The sequence below is a fragment of the Eulemur rufifrons genome, chromosome 19, assembly GCF_041146395.1.
Source record: "Eulemur rufifrons isolate Redbay chromosome 19, OSU_ERuf_1, whole genome shotgun sequence".
Lineage (NCBI taxonomy): Eukaryota > Metazoa > Chordata > Mammalia > Primates > Lemuridae > Eulemur > Eulemur rufifrons.
In genome coordinates this window covers 52,501,317-52,515,896 of record NC_091001.1, presented here as the reverse complement: position 1 = coordinate 52,515,896, position 14,580 = coordinate 52,501,317, and the positions used below count along the sequence as shown (strand labels likewise).

The 14,580-nt window shown below is 38.8% G+C and overlaps 1 protein-coding gene across 8 annotated transcripts in view; it reads left to right on the top strand.

Annotated features, from left to right (window-relative positions):
* CTNNA2 (catenin alpha 2) overlaps positions 1–14,580 on the top strand; it is a 1,068,594-nt gene that overhangs the window by 736,849 nt on the left and 317,165 nt on the right. The gene's annotated exons all lie outside the window — the stretch shown is intronic.

Sequence of the window (14,580 nt, the reverse complement as noted above, 5' to 3'; positions counted from 1 at the left end):
CTAACTGTAATGCAACTTTGCCACTGCCTTATAGACTGAAACAGAGCAAATTTAAAACCAAATTATTGAAAAGTCAGATTGGACCTTTCTTTTGAAGCTGGCCCTTTAAACAGTGTCTTAGGATAGGCAAGGATTCTTTTCCAATCCATAGAGCAATGCAAACAGGAGATACAACCCCAAAGTAAGCCAGGTCTCTATTTCTATTTTTACTGGGGTGCTGCACCTTACACTAGACATTCGAGGTTGGCAATATCAGAATGATCCTAGAAGAGGTGTTAATGTATGTTTGAGCAATCCATCACTGATGTTTAAAGGAAGGAGATGTTAGGGGTTCATCTCTATGCTTTAGAAGTTGTTATTGAAGGGATTACCTCACCCTTTATCAAACCCCATCACAGATGGGAGCCTGGTCTTGTTCCAGCCCCCTCTGCTCAAATGGTCGCCTTCAATTCCTTTGACCATATGAACAGGTTAATTATGTTCAGGTAGCAATAATCCTATATGGGTAAGGACTCATTTTAGAAACATATAATTCTCTGAAAGAATTTAAATTCATCTACTTAATTTCAATATAATTGATGTTTGAAGGATGTCTACCAATTTAGAATATAATTATCTAGCAGGGGCTGATGCATACCAACCAGTTTTTGTTGTTATTGTTGTTTCAAACAATTAAATAGTTGTTCAACAAAATGAGACTGGCATATTGCCAAACTGGCCACATCTCTTCAGACCCAAACAGGGTTTGTTTCATTACATAATATGGGGAATAGTCCATCTCTCCTATATTTGTTGTGAACATTGCAAAGGCTTTACAAATCTCTTTGAGATTCAAGTATACTGCTCAGGATATTGTTCAACCAACATGGAGAATAAAGTACCGTTCGCTTTGATGGTTTTGTTCTTTCAAAACTTCTAAGGAGTGAAAAAGAAAAGCAGCACTTTGTTACTTAAGTGATGTGGATATAGTAAGACTGTATCTGGGTCTCCAATTCCAGATTTCTCTTTTTGCTCTGATTCTATTCCCACCTAGTACATCATCCCAACTGTAATAAGAATTCTTGATTTATAAAGTAAGCTATATGGCATTTACCACCCACCTAACCACAGTGGTGTCAGGAGGGTTAAAATAAGACATATTCAAAAGTCCCCCAGAAATATTTGATGTTCTCTATAAAGACAGTGACAACTCATGGACTGGGCCCTTCTGTAGCAGTGAAAGTGTCTCTTCCTGTATCCTGCTGGTAGGAAATGAGGCAAGGTTTTTCATCCCACTATTTTGGGAACAGATAAGAAAGGAATTGAATGTTATAAAGTAATAATAAGAATGTCACAGAATAATCGTGCTCTGATTCTGACATTTAGCAACGGCCTTAATCTTGGGCATTATATTTCATCCATTTAACATTTTTAAATAACTCAACAATAAATATAAACTGTTAGAATCTAAATTTCTTTGTCTATAAAATAGGTTTAATTTTCTTGCCTTATAGTGCAACTTTTAAGAAAATAAACATAAGATGGTACATACAAAGTTGGTCTTAAAGTTACATTCTACAGTTGTGAGATATTTTTATTTGCATAAGAATTACTACTAAATAGTAGACCTATGTTTAGCACTGCCATTTCCCCTCTCTTTTGCCAGATAACTACATTTCCCAGCAAAGTGGGGATCTGTAATGGAAAAAGCCTTAATGGTTTACCCACCTCTGTTTTTCTCCATTGACAACAACAGTTCTTGTACCTACCTATAGGATTAAACCATGGCTTACCTCTTCTGAATTGTGATATAGTAAGCTGCTTGCCTCACAGAGTAGATACGCAAGGAACAGACCATTTGAAATCACCCCCCGGTGACTGTCATGTGGAGATACTTTCATTCCTTATTAAATATCAAGTATAGTATGAAGAGAGGTAACTTTTAAAAATTACTTGATTAGACTTAGACTTAATTATTAATATTAGACTTAGCAATTATTATCTTGCCACTTTAGCATTATCCTTTTTGAATGTATATCACAGATCTCACATTTTACTTCTCATTATTTGATGTATACATCTAAAGATTTTTTTTACATAGCCACAATACCACTATTGCATCCTAGCAAATTAATGATAGTTCTTTCATATTATCTAATACACAGTCCACATTTAAATGTCTTCATTTATTCCTAAAATATATATATATTTTTTTAAAAAGTAGATTTGTTTTAATCTGGATCCAAACCATGTCTCCACATTTCATTTCTTTAGGGAGAGGAAAAGTATAACCCTAGGAATTCCATTGAGCAAATGAGTCCATCAGGGTGTTCCAACAGCAATATTCATTCACTCATTCAAATATTTATTGAAGTTTTTTTTTTTTTTAAAGTGCTAGATGGCACAGATATATGGACATAAATATAAATTTGACATGGTAGGTTCTCTGACATACCCACATGTAAAAATGATTGAAAGAAACAATATAAGAAAAAGTTTATAACAGACATAAGATGGAAGAACTTGGTAACTTACCAAGTAAATATTTACAGTGTGTAAAATAGAATGGAAAGTTCTCCTGGAGAAAACAGGAAGATTGAGAGGCTTTGGAGATTTAATTGAGACAGTTTGGAGATTTCACGTCAGCGGGGTAGATAGCACTAGGAAAAAGATATTCAGATGGTTGTCCCAGCTTGACTGGTGGTGAGAAGATCCAGGACCGAAGCCTGGCTGAGGGGAACAGAAATACTCCCAGAGAAGTTTCTACTGGACAAAGTACAGATGGTGGGAGAAGTGCACATAGAGATGAAGTGAAAGAAGTATGTTACAGCCGGTGCTTTGTCTTGAGTATGTTATTTCTTATTGAACAACATATTTTAAAATAATTTGTGATGTATGATGAGTTCATAAAATTTACACAAATGAACTACAACCAGGGAAATTGTATAATAATTTTTTTAAGCTTATGATGTCAGAGTTAAAAAAAAATCCGTCTTTTGCCATATATCAGAAAGCTATATATTCTAAGACCAGTTAATTGTGGCAAGGGTTAGTGTTTGTGAATGTATGTATGCATACACTCGTGAGCTCTGATGAATGATAAAATGCTAAATCACCAGTAGTGGGAAATATTAATGTAAGTTTAGTCTTTACTGTGACTATATTTAATCAATATCTTATTTCTGCTAACACGTCTTGCGAAGTTGGCTCTTGGCATGGTAGGTAATCTATACTCCAGGAAAAGCTATAGCTCTTCTGAAGAGCTCTGTATTTTATTTATATTAAAGAAAAGGTGTATTAGGCTTCAGAGTAGAGTGGATATTCCTCTTGCTGAGGAAGCAACAACAGAACAAAACATAATTCTAAATATGGGTGTATTTTTTAAGATGAGGTTTGAGCCATTCCTGGTATGTGTAGAATTTCACAGAACCACTTTATCAGAACGCTTAGCAAATTTTTTTTTTTTCTTTCTGGAGAGCAAATTAATTACCATCTGATAAGCATGCTTAATTCTTTTCTTTCTAGTCTACTACCAGGCTTTTATTAGTTGGAGCCACTAAATCAAACTCAGTATAGGTCATTGTCAATAAAATGCCCAGCGATTACAACTGAGTAATGTACTGGCTTCCCTAAGCCAGTTTCATGTGGCATGAAAACAGTTCCATGAATGAGTGTATGTGTGCTCTGGAGCTGGAGAGAGATGGTGCCTTCCTCAGCTCGCTCTGCACAGAGCCACTTCCCTGAAAGCCAGTGAACCTATTTACCATTGTCATAGTAACACAGAATTCTGGCCCACGTAGATTTAATCCCGAGAGGCAATTGTTCCCTGCCTGGGCGGCCGCGCTCCCAGCGAGGCTGGCTGCCGCCCCCGGGCTCCCGCAGCTCCGGGACGTGCGCGGCGGCAGGGACAGCGGGGGCAGCGGGGGCAGCGGGGGCAGCGGGGGCAGCGGGGGCAGCGGGGGCAGCGGGGGCAGCGGGGGCAGCGGGGGCAGCGGGGGCAGCGGGGCCCCACGCGCCAGCCTGGCCCGGGCGCAGACGCGCTGCACCGGCAGCCGCCTGGCCGCTGTGTGCGTTACCTTGACGATCGGAAACGCGTGTCAGGGGAGATGGATGCCAGTGACTCCCTGTCCGTTTTCTGGAACCCAGTCACTTTTGCTAATTCCTCAGCATGTGAGAGAGATTCTCTCCCCACTCGGTGCCACTCGAGGGTCACACTCCAAAATCAACCAGCACAACCTCGCAATCCAAGACAGTGCGGGCCGGCAGGGTTATTCCCCCACCCCACCCCGCTGCCCCTTGCTACTGGCAAAGGAGAACACCGCCTTCCAATGTAGTTCCCTTTGCGGTCCGGCCCTGGGCCCTCGCCATTCCAGGCACCACTGAAGGGTATGTAATTTGGTTACAGGCAAAAGGAGGGGCCGGTTTAACAGGAGGAGAACTCTGGTTCTTGACGATGAGCCATCGTCTTGGAGAGAAGTGGGTGACCTGTGGTGGTAGCCCAGGTGCCCCGCCTCTGAGGAGTGTCCATGGTAGTGCTGGCACCAGCCCTGTCACTGTCCACCGATCACATCTTTCTTCTCTTCGCCTTTGCAAGTAGCTCAGGGGTTACCAAATCTGACTCTGCATAGCATCTCCTGGGGAGAGGTTTTGGTTTTGGCTTTTGTTAAATGCCGGGGCTACAACCCCACCCCACACTGAACTTCCGATGTAATAGCGCTGCTAATGGGCCTGGGAATCCGTCTTTTGAGGCGGATTCTCCAGCAGGTGATTCTGATGTGCATCCAGATGAGGAAATCATTGCCCAGATCTCCTTTCTTTCTTCACCTGCATTTCAAGCTTTTCCTCTTCTTTGTTTGCCTGCTGCTGGGTCACAAATTCAACTGCTCTTTTCCTACATTTTTCTTTAAATCATTTTTCTTTCTCTTTCTTTCTTTTTCTTCTTTCTTTCTTTCTTTCTTTCTTCCTTTTTCTTTCTTTCTTTCTCTTTTCTTTCTTTCTTTCTTTCTCTTTCTTCCTTCCTCCCTTCCTTCCTTTCTTTTTTTCTTTTTTTCCCTCCTTTTTCTTCTCCTTCTCTTTCTTCTTTTTCTCCTTCTCCTTCTTCTTCTAGAATCTGTTGTGTGTCAGGCACTTAGATGATTAGGAAGTTATGGTTTCTGCCTCCGTACAGCATCTGTGATCTCTTGTTATTGACGTTCTCTCTTACCAGCTTCTCCTCTCTTCCTATACTTTCATTCTGTTTCTTTATCTTAATCCCTTTCTTTGTATTTTGCTTTCTTATTTTTCCCCTCCTCCTTTTTCTCCTCCTTCTCCTCCTCCTCTTGCTATTAGTGAATCCATGTGTATTGTTTAGCACCAAGAATATCAGATAGGATTAAAAAGGTCCTAGCATCTGCCTGGGATTCCAAGACACAAGTTCTTTCCAACGTAACTTAGAAAACCAACCCCTAGATCAGTAGAGGTGGAGCAGAAGAAAGACAATGGTATATTTCCTTCTTTGCTAATTTCAAAGGATTTGCCTTTTCTAGAGCTCAGGATGAAACACTGAGACAGGTTACTTACTGTCAGCTAACATTAGAGACATTCCGGTTTTCATGTTGGAGGACCTCTTGATTGTTCTGGCTTCCTCTAAATCTGTAATTAAAGATCTCCCTCCAGGCAAAAGCAAAGCATATAAAACTGGGGCTTGCAGGAAAAGAGAATATACTGAATAACCTCTCCGAATTAATTCCCTTCCCCCTCATTATTCAAGCTGCCCTTTTACACAAAGATACTCTTTTGAGCATGAACACCATGAATTATTACAGATTTACCCGTTCCAAAGTTTCAATTAAAGCAAGTACAAAGACACAAAGACAGTGAAAACCCCTCTCCAAAGTTAGGTGATTGTCTTTGCTTTGAAGAAGTTGACAAGGGCACTCCCTTCGTTCCTTGTGGGCTGCTCCTTCTAGCAGCGTGAGGCATTTTCAGGAGTCTCAGCTTCAAGTCAGAGGCAGTGTCTGAGGGAGGCTGCCTCCATGCTGAGCTCATTTCCTCAGCCTTCATGTGGATTTCAGGTAGAAGGCTGCAATAGTCATGTCCTCTGAATGTCCTGGGGTTAAGCCCCTACTTAACATATTAAGTGCAAAGATTTCTTGCACTACCCAACCAGCCAGCCAATCAGCAGCTAATTATTAAAAAAGCCTTCTATGTGCAAAGGTTTGGGTGACCTAGGAGTTGTGAGAAATTAAAAAAAAAAAAAAATAAGACATTAACTCTTGGAGTTGGGAGACTGCTTTACATGAAAATGGAATAAAATTCTTTGTTTCAAGTGGTTTCCGAGAATCCTTGGAATAAAATCCTCCTTTCTCAGCATGACCTTGAGACTCCAAATAATCTGGATTTTTGCCCACCTCCCTCCTCTCCTCTTGCTGTAACTATACCTCTTTCTGATTTTATTCTAGCCTCACTCCTTCCCTTGATTCCCCCAATGCCAAGCTGTTTTGTGAATGCTCTTCCTTCCATCTTTGCGTAGCCATCTCCTTCTTACCACTCAAGTTTCAATATTTTTAAGATTATTTTTTAAAATTAGAACATATTTCTTTTTTGGATCGTATTGCATGGGTTTACATATACAGCTATACAAGGCAAATGTAAGCATGCTTTTTAAAATATTTATCCTAATCTATTTTCTTTCAGTGAGTGGAATTGTTTAACAAACAGCTTTGTAAGCTATCTTTGTTTTTGTTTTGTTTTGTTTTCCATTTATTTTTTTATTTGTATGTATTCATGGAGTACAAGTGCAGTTTTGCTATGTTGATATATTGCACTGTAGTGAAGTCAGGGCCTTCAGTGCATCCATCAGTGGAGCAACCCACATTGTACCCACAAAGCAACCTCTCATCATCCACCCTCCTCCCACCTCTCACCATTGTCCATTATTCCACACTCTGTGACACAGTATTTCGCTCCCACTTATAAGTGAGAACATGAAGTATTTGTCTTTCTGTGTCTGAGTTGTTTTACTTACGATAATGGCCTCCAGTTCTATCCATGTTGCTACAAAAAAACATGATTTCATTCTTTTTTGTGGCTGAATACTATTATGTATATATACTACATTTTTAATCCAATCATTTGTTGATGGATGCTTAGGTTGATTCCATATTTATGCTATTGTGAATAGTGCTGCAATAAACATACAAGTGTAGGTATCTTTTTTATATATTGATTTCTTTGTCTTTGGGTAAATACCCAGTAGTGGGATTGCTGGATTGTATGGTAGTTACATTTTTAGATCTTTGAGAAATCTCCATAATATTTTCCATAGAAGTTGCACTAATGTACATTCCCACTAACAATATATGAGTTCCCTTTTCTTTGCATCCCCTCCAACATCTATTATTTTTGTCTTTTTAATAATAGCCATTCTGATAGATGTAGGATGATATCTTACTGTGATTTTAATTTGCATTTCTCTGATGATTAGTGATGTTGAACATTTTTCATATGCTTTTTGGCCATTTGTTTGTCTTCTTTGGAAAAATGTCTACTCAAGTCAGCCCATTTTTTAGTGGGGTTATTTGTTATTTATTTATTTATTTATTTATTTTTGTTGTTGTTTGACTTCCTTGTAAGTTTTGAATATTAGCCCTCTGTTGGATGTGTAGTTTGCAAATACTTTCTCCCATTCTACAGGTTGTCTACATACTCCGTTGATTATTTATTTTGCTGTGCAGAAGTTTTGAAGTTTAATTAAGCCCGATTTATCTATTTTTTGGTTTTGCTGCCTATGCTTTTGAGCTCCTAGTCATGAATTCTTTGCCTAGACCAATGTCCAGAAGAATTTTTCTTAGATTTTCTTCTAGTATTTTTATAGTTTCTGGTCTTAAATTCAAGTGTTTAATCTCTTTTGAGTTGATCTTTGTATATGATGAGAGATAGGGGTCCAGTGTCATTCTTCTGCATAAGGCTATCCAATTTTCCGAGCACCACTTATTGAAAACATTATTCCCCAGTGCATGTTCTTGTTGATTTTGTCAAAGATCAGTTGTCTATAAGTATGTGGCTTTAATTCTGGGTTCTCTATTCTGTTTCATTGATCCATGTGTCTATTTTTATACCAGTACCATGCTGTTTTAGTTACTATAGCCTTATAGTATTATTTGAAGTTAAGCAATGAGATCCTTTCAGCTTTGTTCTTTTTGCTCAAGATTGCTTTGGCTATTCAGTCTCTTTTATGGTTCCATATGAAATTTAGAATTGTTTTTTCTAATTTTCTGAAATGTAATGTTGGCATTTTGATAGGGATTGCATTAAACCTATAGATTGCTTTGGGCCATTTTAATAATAATTCTTCTAGTCCATGAGCATGGACTGTTTTTCCATTTTTTTTTTTGTCATCCATAATTTCTTTCATCAGTGTTTTGTAGTTTTCCTTGTAGAGATCTTTCACCTCCTTGGTTAAATATATTCCTAGGTTTTGTTTTGTTTTGTTTTGTTTGTTGTAACTATTGTAAATGGGATTGCCTTCTTGATTTGGTTCTCAGCTAGATCATTATTGGTATATAGAAATGCTACTAATTTCTTTACATTGATTTTGTGTCCTGAAATCAAGTTTCAATTTAGAGATCACTTTCTCAGAGAAGACTTCTTTTACCACTCAGTCTAAAGAAGGCATCAGGTCGTTATCATAACACCTGTTTGTTTGTTTTTTTAAAATTCTGCCATGGCACATATTACTACTGGACATTATTTTCCTGTGTATATATGTTTCCCCCTCTCTCACTAAAATATAAGTTTTATGAGAACAGGGATCTTATGTTTCTATTACATCTAGAAGAATGCAAGGCATCAAAAATGTGTTCATGAACTGTTTGTCGAATTAACAAGTGAATGAAAGGATGTCTATGTCACTTGCCAAGTGAAGTTTTCAGAAATAAAACTCTAGTGTTTCCAGAGGAGGGAAGAATCATTCTAGGCTGAAAAGGACAAGAATTGGCTAGAGCAGAGGAGACACCTGACTTGGATTGTGTAGATATGCAGGATTTGTAGCTATGGAAAGAAGGATGAGTTTGTTTCAGGTAAGGGATAATTTGCCAATTAAATGATCTAATCCATTTTGGCCCTACACTAGACATTCAAATTTAGGTGAATGTTTTAACCTCAGTTTCCACATCTAGTCTTAGAGGTTACTTGCTGTTCTAACTATGTGATTCTTAAAACAGTTTTTTGTTTTGTTTTGTTTTGTTTTATATTTTTCCTGATCAGGGAACTTTGGTATGTTAGATGCTGCAACAGAAACAGCATCAGAGAAATCAAGTTTAAATAACTGGCTCTTTCTCTACAATATGAGAAGGGGGGAAACATTTTTTCCCTTCGTTGGCAAAGAAGATGGTTATGGCTGATTAATCAGGCCATTAGATACAGTTTTTCTGCATTCAGTAGAAGCAATGATGAAAATTTAGCTTGAATATTCATGTTATATGTGCTACATGAGTTTGGAATGCTTATAGATTCACAAAATTTGAACACTAAAAAGGACCTTAGAGCTCATTTAGATTCTGCAGCCCATCCTCCATAGCATTTATAATTTTACAGCTTAAAATACCAACAGCCACAGTAGCCAAGTGATTGGCTTATGGTTACATTGGTAGCTGGTGGGCAAACTGAGATTATCGAGTCATCCCTTTGATTCCCAGTGCTCTTCATATTGAACCTAAGTAAGCTTCATGCATTTGGTCATGTTACATAAGCAGAAAGAAAATCTGGAAGCAATGACTAGGCATACTCGTAGAAGAAACCCCATCATCATTTTCAAAGTCGCAGCAGTAAAAGTGAGAAATACCTGTTGAAGGAACTTGCTGGTATTTGAAAGGGTATAAAGCAATATTCATCATGCCTTCTAAGAGTAGGTAGGGTGCAAGTTAGGGAATGAGGATGCTATTGTTTTACTTCCTCCACATATTTTCTACATTATCCAAAAACTTCCACGGTGAAATAATAACACACCTTTACAATTCTGTATCCTTTAGCTGGCACTCAGTACACAGTACATGGAGATGTATTATTTTAACTGATGAGTTTAGCTTTGCTCTTGCAAATAGTTGAGTGTCAAATGTCATTCTTTCCATCCTCCAGCAGATGGCAACTCTAGTCTTCTCGTCATTTTGTCTGTTTCTACACTTAGAAGATTTTGTCCTTGGCCACCCCCGCCCCTCTTGTCTCTCCCTCAGAAGTTCATTTTTACTCACAACTAAGGGTTATATGGGTAGTGACGCCATTCCTCTGCCTGTGGAATCACCTCCTCTAGCATCTGACTCTGAAGGCCAATCTAAATGTGCCCAGAAATAACAAAATCACGAATCAGCCAATAGTTCTAATTAAAAAAGACAGAGGAGATAAAGTTAGAGATTCTAAAATAAGATGTACCACAGACAACTTTCCATTTAAGGAAAAAAATCTTCAAAAGAAAGAAACAAATGTCAATTTCTTCAGGTCTTGCTTTAAAGGAGGATGGGTTTGATTAGATTCTCTGCATTATTGGTGAAAAAGTCATAAATATCTCCAAATATAATATCCAGGAGTGAAATTGTGTCAGATTTCTCATACACTGTGATTTTTGGTCTCTCTGCAGTCTCTTTTCTTCCAGCCTCCTTCTCATTTACAAACACTATTTCTTTCAGTACTCAAAACTACTGTCTCTAGCCCCTTAATTTCTTTGCTTTTTAGCAATCTGGTTTGTCTCTACAGGTATATTCCTAAGGCATTACTGATGAAGACCTTCATTTCTCTTCCACCAGTCTCCCCAAACTCCTTCCCCTACCACGTAGATCCTGATGATTCTTGCAGGATTGCATGAGTTAAAACACACACTGCTCTCAGAGTGTAAGTCTGAGGGCAGCTATGAGAAATCAGAAGAAAAGAATAGCTGCTACTCCTTTTTAAGGCAGAAATTAATGATCACACGGAGGAGCAAGTTGATTCCATCACCAATTCCTCCTTGTAAGGCTGTCTATGGATTTGCAAACCAGCTCTCCTGCCTAGATGTGAGGAGGAATGCCTGAGGAGGAGGGACACAGGAGGAACTCAGGATGGGAGTCGTTTGTAAAATGGATTTTATGTCCCACAAATGCTGTGTGGAGGGAACTTTTGCTAACTCATCCTCTTCCAAAGAACCTAACCGTTGTGCCTCCTTCAAAGTTGCAGGAAAACTGTTTCCTTGATATACCAAAAACCAGACAGAGGCTAAAGTCTGAAGCAAGAAAATGGTAACAGTAACATGCTTCGTATTTAAGGCCTGAAAAGGCATTTTTAGCTTCAGTGAGTATGGGTTCCTTGATTATAACTGTCATCATGTGAAGTTATGAGCTGATGCTGCAAATACAATCCTAGGAAACAACATATACTTGTGCAAATCCAAGGATGTTATCATTCACTGACAACCACTAATGAAGACAGGGGAGCTTACTTCGAACCAACAAATAATTAGCACTGACAATAGAAGTATAAACAGAACTTTAATTAATTAATTCCCTAATTGTTCTTTCCTGCTATATTATCTGCACCCCTGCTTCAACTTTATCTATAACATATGGCCAAGACTTGCTTCTTCCAACTTTGTGATAATCACTTATCCATTTGCTCAGTGTGGGCAACCATCTGAGCTAGAATCCCCCCGACCACACTTTTATATGTTTAAATGGTTTTATTCTTTTGTTACTCTCTCTGTTTTCCCACAATTCTGATGCCTGGAAGTGTTTACTTATTGATATGGTTGGCTTATCTGGCATATACTGTTGGATGTGTTTCACAGTTAATATGAAATGGGAAGTGAGCAGTTGATAATTCTGGAGTGATGAGAAGTCTCTGGACTCTCTAACTTGTTCTTTGTGGCAACAAACTCTTAGCTGTCCCTGTCCCCTGGCCCACCCATATTCCAATCCCAGCAATCAGGAAGCAGATGGATTGCTTTTTCGGGTTTTGTCATTATCTGTCTTTCTCAGGGTCGGATGATCAGTTCCTCATTAAAGCACCAGTAAGGATTCCGTATTTTCTGTCCTGAATGAGGAAGCAACATTGGAGCTTTTGTTGTGGTGGGGTTAAAGAGAGATACCTGCTTGTGAGTTGCAGCAACATGACTATCCATGGGGGAGTTAGTGGCTGGGTGGAAGGGCCAGACTGAGCGACCCACTGAGCAGGAGAGACAGGATGGAGGGAAATAGGTCTGGAGCAGGCAAGTGGAGAAGCACGTAGTCCAGAGAAACAGCACTAGTGGCCATGGTGGGTCAACCCTGATCCTATCACAGAGACTTCAGGCTGTTTCCCAAACTGCTTTGCTGGTTATGGGCAGCCCTGGAACCCAAGAGTGGATTATAGCCCAAAATTAAACCAGAGCCTTCTTAGGAATCTTGCCTATGAGAATGGCGAGGTGCAGATACCCCTTCGTGGTTTGTGTGTGTATGTGTGTGTGTGCTTAATTACAGTCATACTTTCCTTAATAAGGGGATATGTTCTGAGATATGTATCATTAGGCATTTTTGTCATTGTGGAAACATTACAGAATGCAGTTACACAAACCTAGATGGCATTTATATTTTTATTTATATAAAATTTTTCATATGAAAAACCGAATTTGCCAGCATGATTACTGAATATCAATCATTTCCCCTGCTTTGTCATTGATTTGCAATGCCAATATCAAGTGCTATATATTGGATTTCTATATATGCTTCTTATAATCTTATGGGATCACCATCATGTATGCAGTCTGTTGTTGACCAAAATGCCATGATGGGGTGGGCACATGACTGTATATGTTTATATGTATGTCTGTGCAATGCTTTTGATATTCCTTCTGATTATTTGGCATACTGTAGTTACTAAAAATTTTTGTAGAAAGTTACTGAGAGTCACACGAAAGCTATTTGCCCCTGTCCATACGATGTGAAGCAGGTACCTGCTGACTTTTTTTTTTTCCCACCCTTTTTATAGCTAGGTGTTTATTGGGTCATTTGGGTGAGTAGCCAGCCTGGTGTTTAGCCCGTGGAGGATATACCAAGGAGAAGTTCCTGCTTTGGAAAAGTAATGTTTCATTTGAGGAAACAAAATATCTATATTATAAACAATTAGATAAAATCCTCACGTTATAGAAGCAAATGAAAGGATATGGTAAAGACTGAGAGGAAATGGAGAATAATCCCATTGCACTAGAATTCTCTTATTTTCTCTTTCTTCTCTCTTTTAATGAAAGGGGAAGTTGCATAGAATATTTCAGGCTTAAAAAATATGTAGAAATTAGATTGGCAGAAACAAGGCCAAAGAGCAGGCACAAGAGAATAGAGGAGTCATCACATGGTCATGGAGAATGTGGGGGACAGATTGGCCATACTGACATGGACAGGCTGTGTTAGGACACAGAGGGAAGTAAGGAGAACCCCCAACTTAGTAAGTGAGGACAGGTTGCCTCTGTAGACATATGTGTACTTCCCTCCTAATAGCTGAGTATGTACATTCTCTAAACACATGGTTTAGTTTTTTATTTGACCCCCTATTTGTTATCACTGGCTTCTGGCTCTTCTTAAAATTTGCTGTTGCAGTTCCAAGATGTTTTGCGTTCCTCCCTGCTATGTTCTTCTATGTAACCCTTCCGTGATCTCCCAGGATCTGGTCCCTTCCTGCCAGAACCACTGTAGCTGTCAAACATCTTCAGTTTGATTGAATTTTTTCATTCTAATCCCTTCTTGTTGTCTTTCTACCACTAGCTTTGTACCAGCAGTTAATTTGTTCTGAATTTGTTCTGGAACTACTTTGTGCCAAGTAGAGTGCCAAAGGTTTTACAATATTACTTCTCTTAATTTTCATAACAGTCCTTGCAAGTAGATCTATTTAACATGTATTTATTGAGCATCTATTATATGACACGGCATCTGGGGATATAGCAGGAAACAATAAAGACATGGACTGTGCCCACAGATAACTTAAATTTAGCTAAGAGCATACTTCTAGTGGGAGAGACTGAGCCTTAAGGAGGTAAGAAAATTTGTCTTGGATCTGAAATTTGAATCTAGGTCTTTCTGACCCCAAAGTTATTCTTTTCTTAATTCCCCAACTGCATCTACCTGTTTCTTTTTTAAAATATTTAAAATCAAATTAATTTAAAATAAATTATTTTCAGGAATTGTTCATTTGAAAGCAAGCTGACAATCAGGCCATTTAAACCAAAGTGAATCTTGTGAGACAAATTATCATGTAAAGTAATAAAATCTTTTTTTATATGCCATGCTCTGCTCTGGATAAAGTGATAAGCCCTTCAGAAGCTGCCTTCCAGGGTCTCTACAGGTTCAGGGGTCCAGAGTTCCATTGCCACCAAGTGGCTTGTTGCTCATTATTGCATTTAGTACTATAGCAACGGCTGCGCCGGTGTCTTTATTAAAACTTGCTCCAGGCCAGCATTTTCCCCCCGGGGTCAGTAATGAGTTTAGAGGAATGGATGTGGAAATGAGATTTGTTCTCACCAGTGGAGTGAATTATGTCTTGTTGGGGCCCCCAGGCTAATATTTCAAATTTGCCACAAGGTACTTCATCAAAAATTCTATTTTGGTTCCAAAAGGACCATGCATGCCT